Here is a 22,301-nt window from a genome sequence, read left to right on the forward strand (position 1 = left end):
ATCACTCTTCCCTGAGGTGGGCAGGTTTTCACAAGCTCATTGATCTTGATGCACAGAATGAAAATAGAGGCCCAAAGCAAAGCCATGTTAACTTCACTTGAATTCGAAATCTGAGGAGAAAGGAGTGTTAGAGTTTACCAAGTGGAAACAGAAACTAGTCTGTGGGAAAAGCAGTTTTATTTTCAGTCTTCCAAGATATTTCAAATGGCAAACCGTAAAAAGTAATATGAAGACCATTGAGGAATTGCCTGAAACACACAAAAAGGGACCAGGCTATTGTTCTAGCAAACAGTTAATCATGAGAGCAATATTGTTGTAGTGTCCACAGGGATGTTTAAGACTTTTAAGGGGAGAAAGTGCAGAGAGAAAATGTACCTAATTGCTTCTAAATGGCTAAAACAAACTAAGGGATTCTTTCCAACTTCACAGGGGAGCTGGAGATGTTGGAGAGTCTGGGAGTTTATTCAGTTCATTCAGCAAAGAAGTATCATGGTCTAGTACTAGCTTTGGTATCAGATCTGGCTTCAAGTTGATGCTCCAACAAATAGTGTGTGATTTTCAAGAAGCTGCTTAATTTCTCTGAGCCTTATTAGTTCGCCAGTCATATCTACTGCAAAGATTAAACAAAAGCATGTTAGTAAATATGGAAATACTATCATTCATATTAATAGATATTTATTGAATGCCTACTATATTCTAAGTATAACTCATCAGTTTACATTTTTCCATAATTATTTATGGCCTAGGTATGAGTTCAGAATTTCGTGTCATGGGGGAGAAGCTCTTTTCCCTAAAGACTGAGAAAGGCAATGTGCAAAAGCTAATTTGCAAAGTCTGCTGAACACAGAGCTTATTCTTGCCTCAGCAAAAGCACAGTAAAGATAGTTGCTATTATTTTAAATAGAAAGAAAGGAAAGATGTACTGTTGGATTTCCCTTGTGCGTTTTCATTGTTATTCTTTCTAAAGTTCTTCTAGACCCACTTCTGCTACATTCTAAAACAAAACACGTCATAGATTTCAGGTTGTTAGCAGAGACTCTGGCTCAACATCCTTTGATGGAAAGTGAAAATGTTAGTTACTGAGTTGTGTCTGACTCTTTGCAACCCCTTGGACTGCAGCCCACCAGGCTCCTCTGTCCATGGAAAACTCCAGGCAAGAGTACTGGAGTGGGTAGCCATTCCCTTCTCCAGAGCGAATGGATCTTCCCGACCCAGGATCAAACCTGGGTCTCCTGAATTTCAGGCAGGTTCTTTACTGTCTGAGCCACCAGGAAAGCCCCATCCTATGATGGAACTTCTCCTTAAATTGGGGGTTCAACCTTTGCCAACCACTGCCTCCAACCAGAAAAGGCCAGTGGTATGGACTGGGCTTTCTACTCTAGTCAACAGAAATAATTAATTAGTGAGACAGAGAGAGGAATTCAAACAAAAGTAAGGTAAAGTTCTGCTACTCAACAGAGAACATTCCCTGTTCTGCTTAGGCAGTTTTTTTCTCATTGGCCCTAGCTGTATACCAGTAATAGTATATTAGTAATAGTTAGAATAATGAAATAAATTATCTTGGTTCCAAGAATTATTGCTGAAGAAAGATGTTAAACTGGAGGAAGGTAGTACCACAGTCTGTCTTGCATCTGATACAGATGGTTCCTTGTGTTTGTCTACTGTCGGAGACATGTTCTTCCCGTGGCAGAAGTCAGATGCTCCTGCGGGTTGTGTGGAAACTAGAGATGCCTTATAAAACCTATGCTGGGAACTGTTGCCTTGTCATGCAGCCCACATTCCACTGACCAAAGCAGTCATGTGTCCAAGTCCAACATCAATGGAGTGGAGAGACATTTGAAAAATAATCTAATCTACATAAATAAATATTTCAATTAACTGCCAGATGCTATGAGATAGTGGAAAATTCTGAAAGAGATGGGAATACCAGACCACCTGATCTGCCTCTTGAGAAATCTGTATGCAGGTCAGAAAGCAGCAGTTAGAACTGGACATGGAACAACAGACTGGTTCCAAATAGGAAAAGGAGTACGTCAAGATTGTATATTGTCACCCTGCTTATTTAACTTATATGCAGAGTACATCATGAGAAACACTGGACTGGAAGAAACACAAGCTGGAATCAAGATTGCTGGGAGAAATATCAATAACCTCAGATGTGCAGATGACACCACCCTTATGGCAGAAAGTGAAGAGGAACTAAAAAGCCTCTTGATGAAAGTGAAAGAGGAGAGTGAAAAAGTTGGCTTAAAGCTCAACATTCAGAAAACGAAGATCATGGCATCTGGTCCCATCACTTCATGGCAAATAGATGGGGAAACAGTGGAAACAGTGTAGACTTTATTTTGGGGGCTCCAAAATCACTGCAGGTGGTAACTGCAGCCATGAAATTAAAAGACGCTTACTCCTTGGAAGAAAAGTTATGACCAACCTAGATACTATATTCAAAAGCAGAGACATTACTTTGCAGACTAAGGTCTGTCTAGTCAAGGCTATGGTTTTTCCTGTGGTCATGCATGGATGTGAGAGTTGGACTGTGAAGAAAGCTAAGCACCGAAGAATTGATGCTTTTGAACTGTGGTGTTGGAGAAGACTCTTGAGAGTCCCTTGGACTGCAAGGAGATCCAACCAGTCTGTTCTGAAGGAGATCAACCCTGGGATTTCTTTGGAAGGAATGAGGCTAAAGCTGAAACTCCAGTACTTTGAGCACCTCATGAGAAGAATTTACTCATTGGAAAACACTCTGATGCTGGGAGGGATTGGGGACAGGAGGACAAGGGGACAACAGAGGATGAGATGGCTGGATGGCATCACTGACTCGATGGACGTGAGTCTGAGTGAACTCCGGGAGTTGGTGATGGACAGGGAGGCCTGGCGTGCTGCGATTCATGGGGTCGCAAAGAGTTGGACACGACTGAGCGACTGAACTGAACTGAACTGAGTAGTGATTACAAATTTATCAGTATTGGGTACAGATTTGATGATACAAAGCCATACTTTCAAGTACTAAAATTCAGTGAACTTATTTCTAAGTTTTCTTAAAGCCATTACTGACGGTAACGGGACAAAGCTCTAAAGAGCTTTTCCACCTGCATTCTGGTGCTAGCAGGGTAGCTGGGAATGCAGTAGTATTGTCCACCAATACCTCCATCTCCAGGAAGAGTTTCACCTGTCCTCTGCTCCTCCAGCATATTCTTTTAGATTAGCAAATCAATTTCCTTCATATAGTAGTCTCTGGACACTTTTCAAACTTCTGCTTTTTTTTTTTTTTTTTTTTAACTGGGTCTTGGAGGCAAGTGAGAGTGTGCATGAGCCCTGTAGGAAGGGAATCCCAGTTTCTTGTGTCATTTTGGGTCCCTGGACATCAGCCCTGTTGGCTTTCTAAGCCTCACATTTTGGGGGCTTGTCTCTCTAGTGCAGATCCCAGGGACTGGGGGCCCTGATGGGGCACTAGCTCCTCTGTTTTTTGGGAGAAGCACCAGACTGGTAAGATTCGCTTCCTATGCATATTGCCATGCATGCTGGGAATACGATTTTTGCTGAGACTAGGTCTGCTTTTCCTACCCGTCTCACTGTGGTCCTTCTATCCTTTGTTGTAAAGAAGCAGTTCACCTAGTTTTCAGATCTTTTTCAAAGGGAAATGATCTTTATATAACTGTAGACTTTGGTGTATCCATGGGAGGAGGTGGGTTCAGGGTCTCCCCACCCTACTATCTTGGACCTTAGATGGCCATTGCTATCTTAACCAGAAGCTCTCTTTAACCAGATTGAAGGCAATAGGAGAAGAGGGCAGCAGAGACTGAGATGGTTAGATACAATCACTGACTCTGTGGACAAGAATTTGAGCAAACTCTGGGAGATAGTGAAGGATAGTGAAGGACTGCCATCTGCACTCCATGGGGTTGCAGAGTTTGACACGACTTAGCAACTGAACAACAACATCTTTATCCAGAAACCTACTTTACTTTTCTATATGAAACTTATTCTGGGGACTTCCCAGTCCCTTCTCTGGGATTTCCCAGGGAAGTCCTGGGAGTTGGAAGTCTACCTTGCAAAGCAGGGGACGCAGGTTCCATCCCTGATCAGGGAACTAGGATCCTACATGCTGTGAAACAACTAAGCCTGAGTGCTACAACTCAGGTCTGAAGCAGCCAAATAAATGAAGTTTTTGCCCCCCCCCCCTTTTTTTTTTAAAGAAATGTATTCTGCTTCAACCCGTAACGAGTTAGACTGGCCATAAATGTGTGCTCAGTCGTTTAGGAGGTCTCTTCCTTCATGCTCTATTATTAGGCCAGAATCCTGGTTTTAAGTAAGAACAAAAAGAATAGACAGCAGTCTGGGAGCACTTCATCTTTACTGTCGCTCTGTTGTCCAATGCAGGTGTCTTGTTCTAGGCTTTGCCATCTCCCTCTTCAACCATGATGCTCTGGCCAGGCTTATGGCACTACTTACTTCTGCCAGTAACCTCCCCTGCCCCCGAACCACAGACTCAGCATCTCATAGCCATCCCTCTATATAAAGGGAAGCCACTTTGTCCTGCATCTCTTCTGTAGTCTCAGAGAAATTCAGACTCCCCTAAGATCTCAGCTCCATCACTTTCACCCCAAGAGCTACCCAGTTTAATCTTCAGTGTGTATGAAGGTGAAGGCGAAGGTGAAGTCGCTCAGTCGTGTCTGACTCTTTGCGACCCCGTGGACTGTAGCCCACCAGGCTCCTCCGTCCAGGGGATTCTCCAGGCAAGAATACTGGAGTGGGTTGCCATTTCCTTCTCCAGAGGATCTTCCCGACCCAGGGATCGAACTCAGGTCTTCTGCATTGGAGGCAGACGCTTTAACCTCTGAGCCACCAAGGAGTATAATCTATAGAAACTCCTACTTATTCCCCAATCTGAGTGAGGGCTGGTGGTAGTAGTGTTGGGGAGTCAGTATTATAAGGTCAGTTGACTAAGAAGTGTAATACAGATTTCTCTTTCAGGGATGGTGATGGGCAAAAAGATGCTGAGTTCAGTTCAGTCACTTAGTCGTGTCCGACTCTTTGCAACCCCATGGACTGCAGCATGCCAGGTCCCCCTGTCCATCACCAACTCCCGGCTTTTACTCAAACTCATGTCCATTGACATGAGTCGGTGATGCCATCCGACCATTTCATCCTCATCTATTTTTTCTTCCTTAATAATCTACACTGTTATACTCTGCTTAGAAGCCCTCTACTTCTCTCTTTCCAAGGGCTTCTCTTCTCTTCCTTCTTGCTCATTCCCCTGAGTTTTTATTATTATTACTATTTTTAAAATCAGTATTTTTTTTGTTTAAAGATTTTACCCAACTTTTTCTTTTTTTTGCTATGCCTTACGGCTTGTGGGATCTTAGTTCCTTGACCAGGGATCAAACCAGTGTTTCCTGTAATGGAAGCGCAGAGTCTTAACCACTGGATGGCCAGGCAAGTCTCCCACTGAGTATAAATTTACTGTCTCAGGGCAGAGATAAAGTCATTGTTTCAATGGGTAAGTCAAATCTGTACAGTAAGTGAAAGTCTTTTCTCATCTAGGGACTATTCTGTTATACAATTTAATCTTATCAGCGTGATCATATTTAATTGAGTGACTTCAATGTCCATGTTTTTGACTGTTTTTGAAATTTCAGAGCCCACATTTATAACTGTATTTATAATTGCTTAAGCATTTAGAGAAGTTCTGTTTCTTTGTTGCTAAGGAAAAAATTAGTTTAATTCTTCTGCACTATGAATTCTATCTTTCATGGGGTGACTAGCTGCCACTGGCAATATAGACACCTAAATAACAATAGCTCAGATATCTTAGAAAACTTTTAAAAGCATAAAATATTTTACTTTAAACCCAGGATTTATTAAATATGTGCCTCAACAAGTAAGAGGCATTTTTCTCCCTCTGCCCCAGCTCCCTAAATCGTTTCATAAAAAACATAAATTTTAGAGTTTTTGATTTACATTATTTCTCCCCCTCAGAAAGAGTGGTTTAGAGCATGGATTTCAGAGTGTGTCAGAGTTCAGTTCTAGGCTCTGTAAAACAGCTGCAGTGTGATGTAGAGGAAGTTCTCACCCTTGATTTTCCCCATCTGTGAAATGAGGCTAATACCACTTACCTTAGGGACTAGACGATGGCAGGAAAACATCATTCATAAAGTGAAGTGAAATGTTAGTCATCCAGTCGTGTCCGACTCTTTGCGACCCCATGGACTGTTGCCAAACTCCTCTGTCCATGGAACTCTTCAGGCAAGAATACTGGAGTGGGTTGCCATTCCCTTCTCCAGGGGATCTTCCCACCCCAGAGACCAAACCCGGGTCTCCTGCACTGCAGGCAGATTCTTGCCCAAATGAGCAGTGGACAGGTTTATTTCCATATCTATACAGAAAGTTTGACTTTTCTATAGATTCTTCTATCTACTGTTAGGACTCTGGAAAAGGATATGAAAGTTTTTGAAACTTAGAAGTGTTTCTGGACTTCTCAATTCTATGAGATCTGACACCTCCCTTCATGAGAAAACTGGGTACATGTCCTAAAGATGTTGTTTAGAGAAACTGTATATAAATTAATTTTTTTTGTTGTAACATTGTGTTTCAGTTATGCCTATGACCACTAGTCAAAGGATTTATATGCCAGCTCCTATTGTAAAAGGCAGAACCCACATCTTTGCTGTCCCCTCCCTTGCCTCCTCTGTACCACGTTTTCCGGAACTCCCTTCTCCATTTGTTCTAGACTTGAGTCTGTCAGTGTGAGGCCCAAGGGTGAGGTCTGGAAGGGAGACAAGAGGGAAAGGTCATTACTCTCCACAGGTAGTTTCAGGCAAACCTGGGTGCAGAGGACACATGAGTGGTTCACAGCTGCTGCTAGGTGAGCCCCTGCTTATTGCGTGCGTTGGTACTCTAAGCGTTGATGAAATTGGAAGTGGCTTTTGGAAAAGCTTTTGCTTTGGTGCTGGCTGAGGCCGCCAATAGTGCTGCTCTCTGAGATCTTCAGTGATAGCCTCCCTGACCCCCGCCCCCAGCCCTTCCAACAGTTGGATAAGCCTCCGTGTCACTCTATGAAAGCCCCTCCTTCTTAAAATACATAGCGTGGCTTCTGCTTTCCTGAAGTCAAACCCTGACTGACATGGGCAGCCTGGTATACTGCACACTAAACTTAGAATGGAAGGAGCTTATATATTATGGTCGGTCATTCCATATCAGCCTACCTTGACCTAAATCATTCTTTTTAAAGCAACTCTTGATTTGCCATTTTGTAGATGTATCCTAATTTATTTAACCATTTCCCTGTGGAAACACACTCAGACAGTTTCTCATGTATAGCTTTTCTCTAACACCAATGAACATTCTGGTATTTGTACTTTGCACATGTGTATGATCATAATTGTTGCGAACCAAAATAGTTGTCCTGGAGAAGGGAATGGCAATCCACTCCAGTATTCTTGCCTTGAGAATTCCATGGACAGAGAAGCCTTATGGGCTATAGTCCATGGGGTTGCAGAGTTAGACACAACTGAGCGATTAACACTTTCACTTTCAAAATAGTTGTAGCAGTTCCAACAACAGTATCTGATTTTTACTTTTGTTATTTAGAAACCATCTGTCCTATTGGGTGAATTAATTAATAATTAATAATTGGAGTTTCACTTTCTCTGTTAGAAACCTCTAACTTTTTCTAAGAAAGATGCTCTTTATATCTAAGGCAGTAATACGAAAATATTTTTTTTATTTTATGTTTTAAGGATATATGTCATTAGAGGGCAGTTGATTGGGCTTCCAGTAAAATAAATCAGAAAGGATCCCATTACCGAATGTTAGCTGGGAAACAAAGAGACCGTGAGGTGAGGCCTTCTTGTTTCATGCTTCCTTCTCTGAAATGCCAGAAGTCTGTGGGAGGATCATGTTTGTATATTTGAGGCCAGATATATGTTTGTGTGGGAAGCAAGAAATGCTTGGAACATTGTTATCTCGTTAGAAGTTCTATGCTCTTCCTTCAACTAGTATCAAATAGGAATTGGACACGACTGAGCGACTTCACTTTCACTTTTCACTTTCATGCATTGGAGAAGGAAATGGCAACTCACTCCAGTGTTCTTGCCTGGAGAATCCCAGGGATGGGGGAGCCTGGTAGGCTGCCGTCTATGGGGTCGCACAGAGTCAGACATGACTGAAGCGACTTAGCAGCAGGAGCAGCAGCAGCTTCCACAATAAAATTTATCCCTTTTTTCTTTTTTTATGAAAAGGCTGACTAACGATTTGCCATACTGGATGGAAACATACACCTTAATGCTAGGATTACATTTCTAGTTAGAGAGGGATGAGTTCTTATATCATGGCTTATTTCAGATCTCAATTATGAGGCAAAATTGCAAGTTTGATAGAGTCTAATCCATAAACAGTACTCAAGAAGTATTTGTTGAAGAATGAGTGGGTGCACTAATCACAGAGGATATTGTGATGTATATTTTCATTAAAAACAATTTGTGCCACCTCGAAGAAGACATTCTTTGTCATTGCTTTTGTGTTCTCAACAAAAGAGACAGCCTCCAATGAAGCTGAAAACCTTAGAGAATTTCTGGGTTGAACTTCTCTTTCAAAGATACCAGAAGATACACTTAGCTGGTTTTTGAATGAAAAGTTTCACCTTCATTTTGGAGTAGGATAAATGATCTTTGCCTTGGCCAAGTAGGTAAAGGTAGAGCCCTGATCTGGTAGGGGAATGTGAGGTTGAATGAGTTCCCCTCTGTCCACTTTTCCTCACTCCTGGATCTGATTTGTAGATCCTTTTGGGGAAGGATTTGGTGGTACCCAGACAGGAATAGATGAGAAAAGTTAAAAGTAATGGCTCTTTGAGGATAAGCCATGTGAAGACCCTTACATGGTTCAAGGTGTGAGCTATTCTTAAAATGAAATTATAAATGGAATTTTAACATATAAAGCCAGGATTGATGGGAAAGCAACAAACAAACAAACATTGGGCTTAGTTGGAAGCCAGATATATTTCACTTAACATTTTAAGTTTGTGACTGTAGGCAAATAAGTGATACCATTCTCAGAGGGATACTAAGAGGCTGAAATGAGATACGACAAACAGTGTGATAGATCCTCTTTTCATTGTCATTAAATACCTTTGCACATTGAAGGGCTCGGTGTATGCTGGTCCCTCGTGTGTTTGTGTTTGTAGTTAGTAGATCAACAAAACTCAGGTTCAATGAACTAACCCCTTCGGATGACACAAGTTGTCTTATACCTAATCTTTCCCTACATATCTATTTTAATAAAGAAGCTTAAGAAAATTTATTTCAGTTTTAATGCTTCTCACCTGTGAAGCGAAGGTTTTGGTATAAGGGGACCTTCCAGCCTGCCCATGTCTCTCTAAGAAGTTTACTGCTGGCCTTGTTTAAGCATTGGTATAAGAAAGAATGCAACTTTGGGTTATCTTTCTTCCTGGTCTTGAACCGTCTTTGAAGGACCTTTATTCTACATCAACCACCCTGTCTTCTCTTGATAAAACATTGTTGTATCTTTGGGCTATCTATAATCTCCAGAAAAAAGACAATTTCCTAAAATTTAGAGAGAGTAATTTGCCTAATCACTGGGACAAGTTATGACTGATGCTAAAAAAATAGAAAAGTTTGATTTCATTCAATTAAAATTTTTTTATTTGATAATGAAAAAAAATGGCATTGAAAGTGAAGCAGAGATTGTGAAGTTGATAAAATAGTGAATTTATCCTTAAGGCAAAATACACCGTGGTCTCCTCAAAGTAAAGTAGTGAGCTACTTTATTCTTACCCGCCCGATGTGTAGATGGCACTGTTTGCAAAGGAAATGTCTCTGAGCCCAAGAGAAGCATAAAGTGGAGGGACCCAGATCCCTTGCCACGCATGGATCTCTTCCTCCTCTCCCATTCTTAGGCAATAGCCAGCTCTAAGGGGCTTGCTACTCATGTTCTTTCCTCACCAACTTCCCTGAGGAAATGGTCCTGAGCAATGATTCATACCTAAGGTGTTCCACTGAGGAAAGAGAAATCTTGGAGCCAAGCCCAGCGGCTAGAGAGAGAATCCACTTCCCCCATCCCAATTTAGGTATGGTCCCTCAGCTGTTAATCTGAGCTTCTGCTGTGGGTTGGAGGGACAGAGATAAAGGGCTGGGAAATTCAACAAGAATTGGTAGGTCTGAGGTTCATAATTCTTACTGTATTCCCCTGGGTGCATCACACCATTAGCCTGTTAGAGATGGGAGTGGACTTCACAGAGGGTGAGGTTGGTAAGTCACCATGGAGTCACCTAGAACCGAGGGGAAGGGATAGATCAGAAGGGTGCTGACTGGAGCAAGTTAAAGAGAACATGGCAAGCTGATGAAATCAATTTCATTTGGTACTTACTTTAAGCCAAGCACATGGATATTCTCATAAAAACCCTGTGAGGTAAGTTGCCACTCCCATTTTACAGATTAAAAAACTGGGGCTTAGAAGGTAAACTACTTGCTTAGAATAATATAACTAATAAGCTGAGCTACTCACTAAGGATGACATGGCTAATAAGTGGTGGGGTCTGAGTTTGATTATCGTTCTTGCACATAATCATCAGTGCAAGTGTTTGCCGCTCTTCCGCTTGGAACACTCTCTCAGAGATACACGCATCTCCATGTCTGTACCCTTACTGCTTCCCAGGGTGCTGGGCAGATGTCTGAGAATGTGTCTGCTGATTTCTTCTTCTTCATGCTACTTAACTTGATCATGTGACCAGACTCACCACCAGCCTCGTTGGATTCCATCCTTGGGAGTTAATTTCACATTGCGCCTGCTATCAACCAGTACTTCTTGGTTCCCGGATAACCAGATCCACACCCAGATCAACCCTTACTTGTCTTCTCAGTGAACTAACAGGATGAAGTGCACTGCTAAGAAAACCATTAGCCTGTGTTTTACATTTGTGTTTTGTTTTGTTTTTGGTAGGTACAGTGTCTTTTGGATAACTTCCAAAGGTCACTTACTATGCTCAGGATTTTAAAATCCATCTCTTGCTGATCACTTTTATCATATGCTTTATGGTGCATGCATGCTATGTCACTTCAGTCATGTCCCACTCTTTTCAACCCTGTGGACTGGAGCCCACCAGGCTCTTCTGTCCATGGGATTCTCCAGGCAAGCATACTGGTGTGGATTGCTACACCTTCCTCCAGGGGTTCTTCCTGACCCAGAGATCGAACCCAGGTTTCCTGCATTGCAGGTGGATTCTTCACTGTCTGAGCCACCAGGAAAGACAACTCCCCATACACTCCCCAAAGACATTTCTACTTTCTCCAGAGATGTTGCACCTTTAATTATCTCTGAAATCTACTCTTAAAGGTCACTGGTGCCCTTCTAATTATTAAGTCATATGCCATCTTTTCATATCTGACCTCAGTATTGACCTGGCTGATCACCTCTCCTTTTTGAGGATTCTTCTTTTCTGTAAGTCTGTGACTTGGCCACTCCTGCATGTGGATAGAGGCCATATCTTTATCTCTGTGTGTCTATTTGTCTTACTGTGCCCTTTTCCTTTGGTCTTAGTATTGTCTTTCCGACTATATGCTAAGAATCTTCACCTGGATTCAGTATAGGTTCTTGAACTTAATATGTGGAAAACTAATGATTTCCCTATGCAAACCAGGTCCTTCTGATTTCTTTATTTCTGTTGTAAAAAGCAAACATCTAATTTCAAACCTAGAGATCTCCTTTCATATCTCCATAGTAAGCTTGTTAAAGTTCTGTGAAATCGATCTTCTTTATCTCCTTTGCTTCTCCCCTCCCCCACATCTTCTACACCATAGCCCATTTAGGTTTGTAATTACCTTGGCTTAGACTTCAGCCTTCAGCCCTGAAATCCATCTCACACAGCCCTATCATATCAATACCTTAAAGTAGAAGTCTCATCTTAGTATTTCCCCCATGAAAACAAAGATAAAATCCTCAATAGCCCAATGTTATTTACTGAGTTAATTTCTTATGGTCTTCCAAAGTATGGAGGCTTTCCTGATGGCTCAAGTGGTAAAGAATCCACCTGCAATGCAGGAGATGAGGGTTCACTCCCTGGGTCAGGAAGATTCTGTGGAGGAGGGTTACTCTTGCCTGAAAAATCCCATGGACAGAGAAGCCTGCTGGGTTACAGTCCATGAGGTTGCAAAAGTTGGACACGACTGAACACTGGATGGACGGATCCAAAATATGTTTCCAACTAGCCTTTCCTTTTGTTTCCTCCTTCTCCCTTCACTCGCATCCTGTTTGAAGAAGCACCTTATTTCCAGGAAACTAACCCATGTTTTCTCACTTCCAGTCCTTGCTTTTAAGGTAGTTTCCCTGTTAAAATGTCTGACAAAATTCCCTCTGACACTTTGGCCTATTAAAAAGGCATCTTTTGGTCAAGGGCTGCATCCAAGTCCACCTCCTCCTGAAAATCTTTCCTGAACCTCCAAGTTGATGTTTTTTCTTTCTTTATTTAAAAAATAATTTATGGCATAGAGTTGGAGTTCACCCTTGATGGTTGGTTTGCTCATTCATCTCTGTATACCTAGCACACATGTCATAGTCTCATAATAAGTAGCTATTGTGAAGAACTAGGTTGACTGTACTTAGTTTACCACTACTACAGATATGGAGAAATATACTGACCGAATGCTTCTTGCTGTGATAAAACTTAGAGACACACTGATGAGGAAAGATAGTTAGAATGAATAAGATATCCATTGAAAGCCCATGATAAGGGCCAAATTAGTGCTACAGATTGTAAGTACTGAGTGAGTTTGGTGTTAGATGAATTTTTGGTGGAATGAATTTCATCTGGCAACAGACCTATATTTAGTGTTGTTGAATGAGTAAGAGATGAACTGATGTCCATAGGTAGTGGGAAAAGATATTCTAGGCTAAGGCTGGGAGGAAAGGCTTTTCTCTGCTTCTCTGTGAGAAGCCACTGGCCCTGGTTCTGTTCTGTGGGGCCATGTGTATGTGTTAGTCATTCAATCGTGTCCAACTCTTCGCGACCCCGTGGACTGTAGCCCATGAGGCTTCTCCGTCCATGGGATTCCCCAGGCAAGAATACTGGAGTGGATTGCCATTCCCTTCTCCAGGGGATCTTCCTGACCCAGGAATGGAACCCAGGCCTCCTGCATCAAAGGCAGATTCTTTACTGCCCAAGCTACCAGGGAAGTGCCTTTTGCAATTGGAATATCAACTCTACCTTTATCCCTCCCTTCCTTCCTCTCTCCCTCCCATTCTCCCTCTTTTTTTTCTTTTTTTGGTTTGGTTAAACATCTCCTATTCTTTTAGGCACATTGCAATATCATTTTTAGACCCTTCATTCTGGGGGCTTCTGAAGACTTGCTACACTTAGATAAGGTGCCTCTCTTACATGCATCTCCAGAATTGAATATACTGACCCAGATATGATATTTTTAGGTCAGAAGGCAGGGGAACTCTGTTGCTCTTGTCCTGAATTTGTACTTCCATTCAGTTCAGTTCAGTTCAGTCGCTCAGTTGTGTCTGACTCTTTGCGACCCCATGAACCGCAGCACGCCGGGCCTCCCTGTCCATCACCAACTCCCAGAGTCCACCCAAATCCATGTCCATTAAAGGAGTCTAATAGCACACTGACCGCTAGCTCTTACAGACAAATGGGCACGTGACCATTCCTGCTCCTTTGAGTATTAGAATCACTTTTACACTGAGGTTGTCCACATGCTTTTATGAGCGCTAATTCATTAAGCGTCATCACACCTTGGTGAGGACCTGGGAATCACTTCTTCCAGCAGGGAATTACAGGCTGCACCTCCCCAGAATGCTAACCACCATGCCCAGCCACGCCGTGGAGGTGGAGGGTTGAGACTATCATATTCAATTGAAACTGCAGGGGGAATTTTCGGGAGGCAGAATGTAATTACTTTAGTTGGACTGCAGCCAGGATTCCGGAGTTAACACAACTGCTCTTAGAAAGTCTGCCATAAGATCTCTGGTGACCACAAATGGTTAGGTCTGTGGTTTTAGGTTTCATCCAAAAGGTAAACAGCTCAGTGTAGCACAGTGCCCCCAACACCACGCGGGGCATCGATTCACACAGACCCGGAGAGGAAAGGCCACCTACTGAATGAGAAACACCATTTCCTGAAAGTACCTACTTGTTCCTGGGAGGTCTCTCATCCTTGCACCAAAGCAGCCCAGCCCTTACTCAGCTAGTAAGAACTGACAGGCTCCCAGCACAAAGTGGTATGGCTGCCAGACTGAATTATGTGCTTGTCATTTTTCCCTGTGTTGTCCAAGATTCCAGCAACAAAACAGTAGGGAACTCCCCATACACATTTTTTTGCTCAAAACACATTCGTTTCTCCTCTCAGTAAAGTTCCTGGATCCCACAGTCCAAGTTAAACACAACTGGAATTTCCCTATAAGTCAAAAACAATATTAATTCTGAGCCCACATATTTTTCTTCTTGTAGGGTATGTACACATTTAAACATAGCACATGTTGCAGACAGTCTGCAAATGGTAGAAAGCTCTGGAGGAAAAAAACAAAAAGGAAGAAATGCAAGGGAACATATTTTTCAACAAGAGAGCAGAAGAGGTTTGGTGGGGTGTCTGACCCGGCAATGAGAATTTTCCTTTGTGGTCTGCTGAAAGAAGAGCACAGGTTGGCATCATGCCATGGGCAGACGGTTGGAAGTTTCTATACCACACAAATCTTCAATGAGGGTGACTTCTTGGTGGGAAGCAGAGAGATTCGTGTCTGGTGTTAGCATGGCACACAGCTGAACTCATGTGCCCCTGACTTGGGCCTTACAGGAGACATTAAAGTCCCTGTTTATCTGAAGTCTCATGATTAACCATAGTCATCTTTTTCAAATTAAAATGGCAATGTAAAGTTTTGTAAATGTTAGTTCTTCTAATTGACGGTGGCTTGTTTAATTAAAATAAAGTCACTAATATTTTCTCTTGTTTTCTTTTTTATCACTGAAAGTTCATTTTTCACTAACCCAGACAAGGTCTTCATTTTTATGAAGACCCATGCTGACCCCTAAAAAATCTGAGTTTTTTTTTTTTCTTTAGTTAATGTTTGTGCCCATCTGGTTTGAATTTAGCATTCTTATGAGTCATTTCACTGTGATAGGAACACTCTGCTATAGAAAACTTCTGTTAATATTTTAACATTTTAAATCAAACACCGCATAGAGCATTACCTAAGCCTCCTAGCAATTACAGGAAACCGTGCCTTCTATTTGTTCATGGCTCCTGCCTCCACGTTTATTTTTTTAAATTGAACATGGTACATGGTAAATAAGTGCGTATCCCATATGCGTATTCAAATGCTTTACCATCTTGGCCCAATGTCTCCTTTTGCAGCTTAAGAGCCTTTTGGAGGCGGCGTTTGCCTGAGGAAGGATGAATAATTCTATAGGAAGTCGGATGGTCTTCTTAGGGCTGACACTTAACTTATTTAAAAGAGCTCAGTTTATTTTCCGATCAACGTTGACTTTATAACTTACATTTTTACTACCCAAATTTCCTGATTTTGAAGCTTGAACTCATTTTCCTTTTACTGCTGGGCAACATTTCTCAAGGTAGTCTTTAAGGAGAAACGAAGGAGGAAAAAAATGCCAGGAATCTCTTTAAGAAAATACAGCAGTGTCTCCTCCACCTTCTTAAGCAAATGGATGGTTCCCAGGGAGGCTAGATTTGGTTGTATACTTAGTCAGTAAATTGAATCTGCACATGGGGTGGACATAATTTAACTTAAAAAAATAAGAAGAGGATTTGAAGTATTATTTGTATATTAAAAGTAAAGTAAGCATGCTTTAACAAGCCAAGCCATTTTGTCTTTTATTTGTTATATTTAAAATATTTCATCTTAATTTTGGAAGGAAAAAAAATGTCAGTGGTTTAAATCAAGTGCTTCAGTAAGGCACAGACCATTTTTAAGGTAGGTACAGGTTCCACCCTTCAGCATAGATAGATACAAATGAACTCCTGCTCTAAATGAATAATAGAGTTTCGCTCCCCTGTCCCCCCATTAAAGTTTCTTGGGTTTATTTCCTAATCAGCATGAATAAAGCTTAACAAAACAAAGCGCCTTACCTGGGCTCTGAGCACCAATTCCTTAAGATAACTTTATTCTAATTCTCATTACATTTTAGTTCACTGATGGCGCTTGGAGAGGTTTAAATCAAAGGAGAAAAAATAATAACCGTTGACTCACAGAGGTGGGGCCCAGTTTCTTAGTCTTTGTTCAGGCAAAACATGTGTTGGAGGCTATGAAAGCTTTGCAAAATCCAAATCTGGGGCTTTTCGCAGCCACATGCCATACTGCAGATCCCAGACTCTGGGCATGACGAATACAGTTGTACTTCCCGTTAGCCATATTGTTGTGACTGAATAAAAAATACCGTCTTTTCTCACACAATTTAATTAGGAGTACCAGATGTGGTGTTGTATGACTGATGTCAAAATATCTATATGACACTTTTATGTAAACACTTTAACTTAATCAATCAAACAAATAGCTTTCACTGTTTTAAAGCATTTCAAAATTGCTTGGTACAAATACATTATTTTTGTGTTATGCTAAATAGATCATGGCCAGCTGCAGCATTATTAAGAGATTAGAGGAATAAAGTTAGATTTTACTATATTATTTTTAAGGGCCAGCCTTTACAATTTCCTCCTCTGGGAAAGTCGAAAAGAAGACAGAGTTAGAAAATCCTTTAATTTTGTAGTGCTAAAGAAAGTTTTCCTAGGGAAAAAAAAAAAGAAAGCTCTTTCTCCACCTCCATCGAATATCATTAATAAATATATCTTTGCATCCTCCGATGCTTCCAGGGAAAATTGTTTTTCTCTGGTTCCCTGTACAGTAAACAGCCCATTGCTGAGGCAGTGGGCCTTCACTAGCATATTAAGTGTCCTGGAAGTCTGATACTCCTGGGAGGATAGCCTGAGAACTAAACATCGAAAAGCCAAGCCATTAGCCTTCCAAGCACCTTACCTTATCTTGTTTAGTTTGAACTCTTTAAGTTCAGTTCCCCCTATATCGGGCTTCCCTGGTGGCTCAGATGGTAAAGCATCTGCCTGCAATTTTGGGAGGCCTGGGTTCGATTCCTGGGTCAGGAAGATCCTCTGGAGAAGGAAATGGCAACCCACTCCAGTACTCTTGCCTGGAAAATTCCATGGATGGAGGAGCCTGGTAGTCTACAGTCCATGGGGTTGCAAAGAGTCGGACACGATTGAGGGACTTCACTTTCACTTTTCCCCTGTATCACTAAGGTTGGTTTAACTTTATCAATAGAAGTTGAGCTGCTGCCTAGAGATGTCCCTCTTTGAAGAGAAAAAACTTAGGAGAGATAGGAAACTATTCCATAACGCCTTTTGGAGAGACCCAAATGAAGTTTTTGGCCAACTCATTGACACTAGAAATTCAAGGTCTCGACTGTGAAACAAACCGTAGTTACCTGCTCTGAGCATCATGTGAATCTTTATGGAATGTTCACAGAGAGGGTGGCTGAAACAGCACTCCGTGGGAAATACTTCATTTGAAGGAGAGGCAAAGAAGGAATGGATTTTAGGCTTCTTCAGGGCCCTCATGGCTCAGCAGGTTAGCTGAATGTGTGTTTCTAATGAACCCATTTTTCACTTGGCCCTGCCTCTCCTAGTCCCCCTTTTTCCTCCCCCACGTACTTTGTTTACCTTGTTTAATCACTCATTCGTGTCTGGCTCTTTGCTACCCCATGGGCCGTCGCTCACCAGGCTCTTCTGTCCATGGGATTTCCCAGGCAAGAATACTGGAGTGGGTTGCCATTTCCTCCCTCACGTGGAACGATAACAAAAAGAATAATTTTGGAGAGGGGTGAGGAGAAGCACTGGTTAAGTGTGGAAGCTGAGGCACATCCAGCTAATGTTCTAGAATGTTCTGCAACCCCTCACCTTGATAGACCTTTGTGACAGCTCTTCCGCATTGTGGCCTCCACACTGCGGTTTACAAACACTAGGTGCTCTGAAGTTGGACAACCTGGCAGCTTGGCTCTATCTCTTGTGGAAACTCAGGGGAGGATAAAATGAAAAGGAAGCATTACCCAGCAGGCCTTGCCTTTTCCTCCTTTAACAACTACACACAGGGACTTCCCTTGTTGTCCAGTGGTTAAGACTCTGAGCCCTCACTGCAGGGGGCCTGGGTTGGATCCCTGGACAGGGAACTAGAGCCCACATGCTTAAACTAAGACCCTGTGCAGTCAAATTAATAATAATAACAAAAAAGAACTATGGACAGAGAGGATATCTTCTGAAGAAAATTTGCTCTATAGCTGGTATCTATTTTTCCTTTCAGGTAACCCTTATTTATTTTGCTCAAGTCAAAAACTTTTTTGTTTGGTAAGAACAATAAGATTGCTTTGAAACTCAAAACAGAACTAAGGCTAAGCTTAAACAGTGCATAGCTTGTTCTGAATTCCCCTTTAAAAGTCAGTCATAAACACTGAGTGATTCTGTGCATAGAAGTGGGCAAGATGAAATACCCACTCAGCCTCTAGAAAAAGATTTGAGATTATTGGAAAACCCATGTGTGCTGGGTGGCACTTACCCCATTTCCATGTTAGATTGGGAGTGTTTTAGTCAGAGGTCTCTACGGGTTCAAAACGAAGAGTGTTGATAAACTGAGATTTTCTATTAATTTATGTGTAACAATTTAGTCACTTTTAGCTCTCTGCTATCCATACCGTTGAGAGGACTCCAGCATCTGAAGGCTCTGATCACACTTTCCCTTGGGTCCTAGGATCAAGGAGGTTCCCCTCCCCCAATTCCCCTCCACCCCATCTCTCTCCATCTTCTCCCTCCCATCCATGTTTCCTGTACTTTATCAAGGGCTACTTACTTTACTGATCCTACTTAGGTTGCAGGCATTACCTGGAGAAAACAATAAGTGAGGAAACCTAATGAACTTGCAAAGAAGAGGTGTGGGCTTTGTCCTCCAAATGGATTGGTTTTCTGGACCACACACTGTGAATGCAATCAGTTGGTGGGTCTACTTTTTATACCACTTAAGCTGGATGACCGGGTTGTTGTGTGCTTTGAAAAGCTACAGGAGTCAGGTTGGCATTCAGATAGTTTTGCTGTGTGAATCCCAAAGTGCAAAAAATCCTGAAGGGATTTATTTTCCCCCTTATTCTTCCTCATCTTTTTTTTTTTTTTCTCTCTAAGGCATCTCTGTTTGCTTTGGCAGTTGCATAAGTCTAAGTGAGATGTGGGTGGAGGCAGTCAGGGAAGGAAGTGTGTGGGGGAAGAAAATGGAAATGCGGTGGGGCCGGCTGCCACCCTGCTTTGCTTTGCTGGGAGACCTGAATGAGCATCAGATGAAGGTTTTGGAAGACACTCTTCTGTAGGACTCTCTCTTTCATTCTGTGTGGTGGGAGATGGGGCAGGCAGCGCCTGAGAGAGGCAATGGGCTCTTCTTGGTAGACTCACAAATACTGCAGGAGTTGCTTTAGTTTCAAAGAATTGCCTACACCATGGTGAGTGGTGTGATGGTTTAGGGTTTGAATACTTTTCTTGATCTGTCTTGCAGTATCCGATTTTCTAGTGCTCAATGTATATGGCAGTTTCCAGAAATATATTCCTCTGTTGCCAACTCATGATGTCTCAATTATTTAATAATTAAATACCCCTACTATATCCAGTTCCTTCCTGCCTCATGGCGTTTATGCTCACTGTCAAGTGCTGTTCCATGGCTGGGAACATTTCTACCTGTTACCTCTCCAATCCCCTTCCCCAGGGAAATTTCCATTCATATTCCATACTTTCTATTCAGATCTCAGCTTAAAACCCTGACAATGAAGTCTTTCTTGATGCTTCCAGGCCTGACATACAATAGCTGCTTCATGAATATTTGTAGCCACGTTAGGGATCTTCTTTATTCTGATGTGTCAGGAGCCGCGTCAAACTCAACTCTGGCCATCCAGAGTTTTAAGATTAAAAAGAGGTGGTCCTGACTCTCGCAAGTTCATAGCTTGTGAATGATGGGCACTGTGATGCCTGAGAGTACCATTCCTCATCTACAACCAGTAAAGCTGATAAAATGAGCATCAGTGGGAGTCTCTCTGTTATGGCTCCCAGCTTTTCAAATATTTTGGCAGAGCTGCTTTTATGCTCGCCGTGCCTCATCCCCAGCTGCGTTGGGTTTACTTCCTCTGTGGGCAAGAGCCCCCTGGAGCCCTCTCCACCAGACCCCCAGTGCATTTGAATGGTGGGACTGTTGGTGTGCTGGCCATTTGCTGTCATGCTCAGATTATGTGGAGTTTGGGTGCTGCTAGATACATACATGGTGGAGGTTTAGAAAAAATTGTTCACAATCTGTGAAGCATGTGAATTATATTCCTGTGACATTTAAAAAATTCTTGGCAGAGGGAGAAGTGTTGAGTGAAAGGTAATAATCCACTGTTACCTTCCCCTTCATTTGGCTGCTGTGAGAGCTGCTGGAAAGGCCTTTGAGAAATCTGTTGAATTGGATTCGTCATTGTGCTTCCCGTTCATTAGATTACTTCCTCATTCTTCTGTACCATTTTCCACTGGCTGTGTGTGATTAAAAAATGCTTGTTCTACAAGCATGCAATTGATGTTTGCTCCCCCAAGAGATTCACTTCTTAACACAATGGGTTCTAAGTGAAACTGAGAACAGGTTTGGACCATTACTTTTATAGGTGAAAATGTTTCACAAGTGACTGCCGTTTCGTTAAAAACTGAATCTCAGTCTTGTGAGAGACTGGTTTTTGTTTATGGCAAAGTTTAGATGATAATATAGTAGTCTCCCCTCATATTTCCTGGAAACTTTCACCCAGATGTAAGAGAAAAGAAACACCCAACTGTAGCATAACTCAAAACCATGAAAGCACTTGCATATAATTTCTAATTTTTCAGAAACAATGTTGACAATACTATTTGGCAATTCTTCTTTCTCCCTTCTTCACTTCTCTGTTATAGAGTAGTTTCACACTGACTGTATTTGGGAATACAGTTTAATACTTCCAATTTAGTGTGTTCTAGGCATTGCTCTAAGAACTTTCTGTGGAATAACTTTATTGATACCTTACAATAGTATTATGATAGAGTAATATTATTATCCTTATCTACAGACAGGGAATCAGAGGCAGAAAGAATTGAAATAAACCACCCAAGGTCATGAGAGAGTAAATAGGGGAGCTGGGATCAGAGCCCAAGTATCTGGCTCTACAGTGATGTCAACCCTTAACTACTATGTTCCACTGCCATTCAAGTACTAGTCTGTGCAAACTGAACCACAGAGAGGGCCTACCTAGCTCAAAGGACTGTGCAAGTTATTGGAGACCCTTGCAAGGCAACCGTGGTCTCTGGGTTTCAGTGCTGGAGAACGGTCTGCCCATGTGCTGTTCGCTAGAGGACATTTCATTGCTTTGATGCTTAAAATAATTACTTTCAAAGATCAGTTCAATCTTTATGAAAAAAAAAGTTGCTTCCAGGATAAAATAATAGGAAAGCTTTCTTTTCAGTGAAGGCTCCACTGAAGAAAATCATCCTTGGTTGTATTTAAAACATATAATCTCCTTTTTTGGCTTTCGAACATGGACCCTGTAAATGAAACCAGACAGATGTTTGCATCTTTCTCCTTTCTCTGATTGGTATTATTTTAAAGTATTAGATGTCTTAAATCTTGTTTTTCAATATTAAATATTGCCTCTAAGAGGAAACATGAGAATAAAAACGATTTCCATGATGAGTCCACTCAGACTGAGGGTAGGATTAGCCAATTCCGCCATTTGTCTTTTGTGTCTGTTTGCCTTCTCATATTTGTTTGTTCGAATGAATTCAATTTCTTATACTCCTGTCTGGTCCAGTGGGATGATGTTTTAGACATACACTGAGTTTACTGACTGCAACATCTGTTTTCAGAAATCTCAGCACTTCTCACCTTTAGTTGGAAGCTGCTAAGTTCTACCCCAAGAACGAGGTACACTTTGAGCAGTTAGGGTGAAGAGTTTACCAGGCCCTCTTCAACGTTCATATCTTTTATGCCTTCCTGAACAGTGCTCTGGGGAGAGAGCAATGTGGTCTCGGCTATTAAAGATAGAGGGCCAGGAACACCTGGTCACAATAAATATAGGCTCCTTCTTTCAGCCTTCTCTGTGGTCTTAAAATGAATCTACAAATTTTAAAATTTGTCATTTCCAGGATTATGATAATCCCAGGTAATGAGACATTTTCACAAGTCCCACGTTATAAATCTGATGCTTCCCTATTTAAAACACCATATTGAAAGGAGAT

This window comes from Ovis aries, chromosome 3 (assembly GCF_016772045.2).
Source record: "Ovis aries strain OAR_USU_Benz2616 breed Rambouillet chromosome 3, ARS-UI_Ramb_v3.0, whole genome shotgun sequence".
Classification (NCBI taxonomy): domain Eukaryota; kingdom Metazoa; phylum Chordata; class Mammalia; order Artiodactyla; family Bovidae; genus Ovis; species Ovis aries.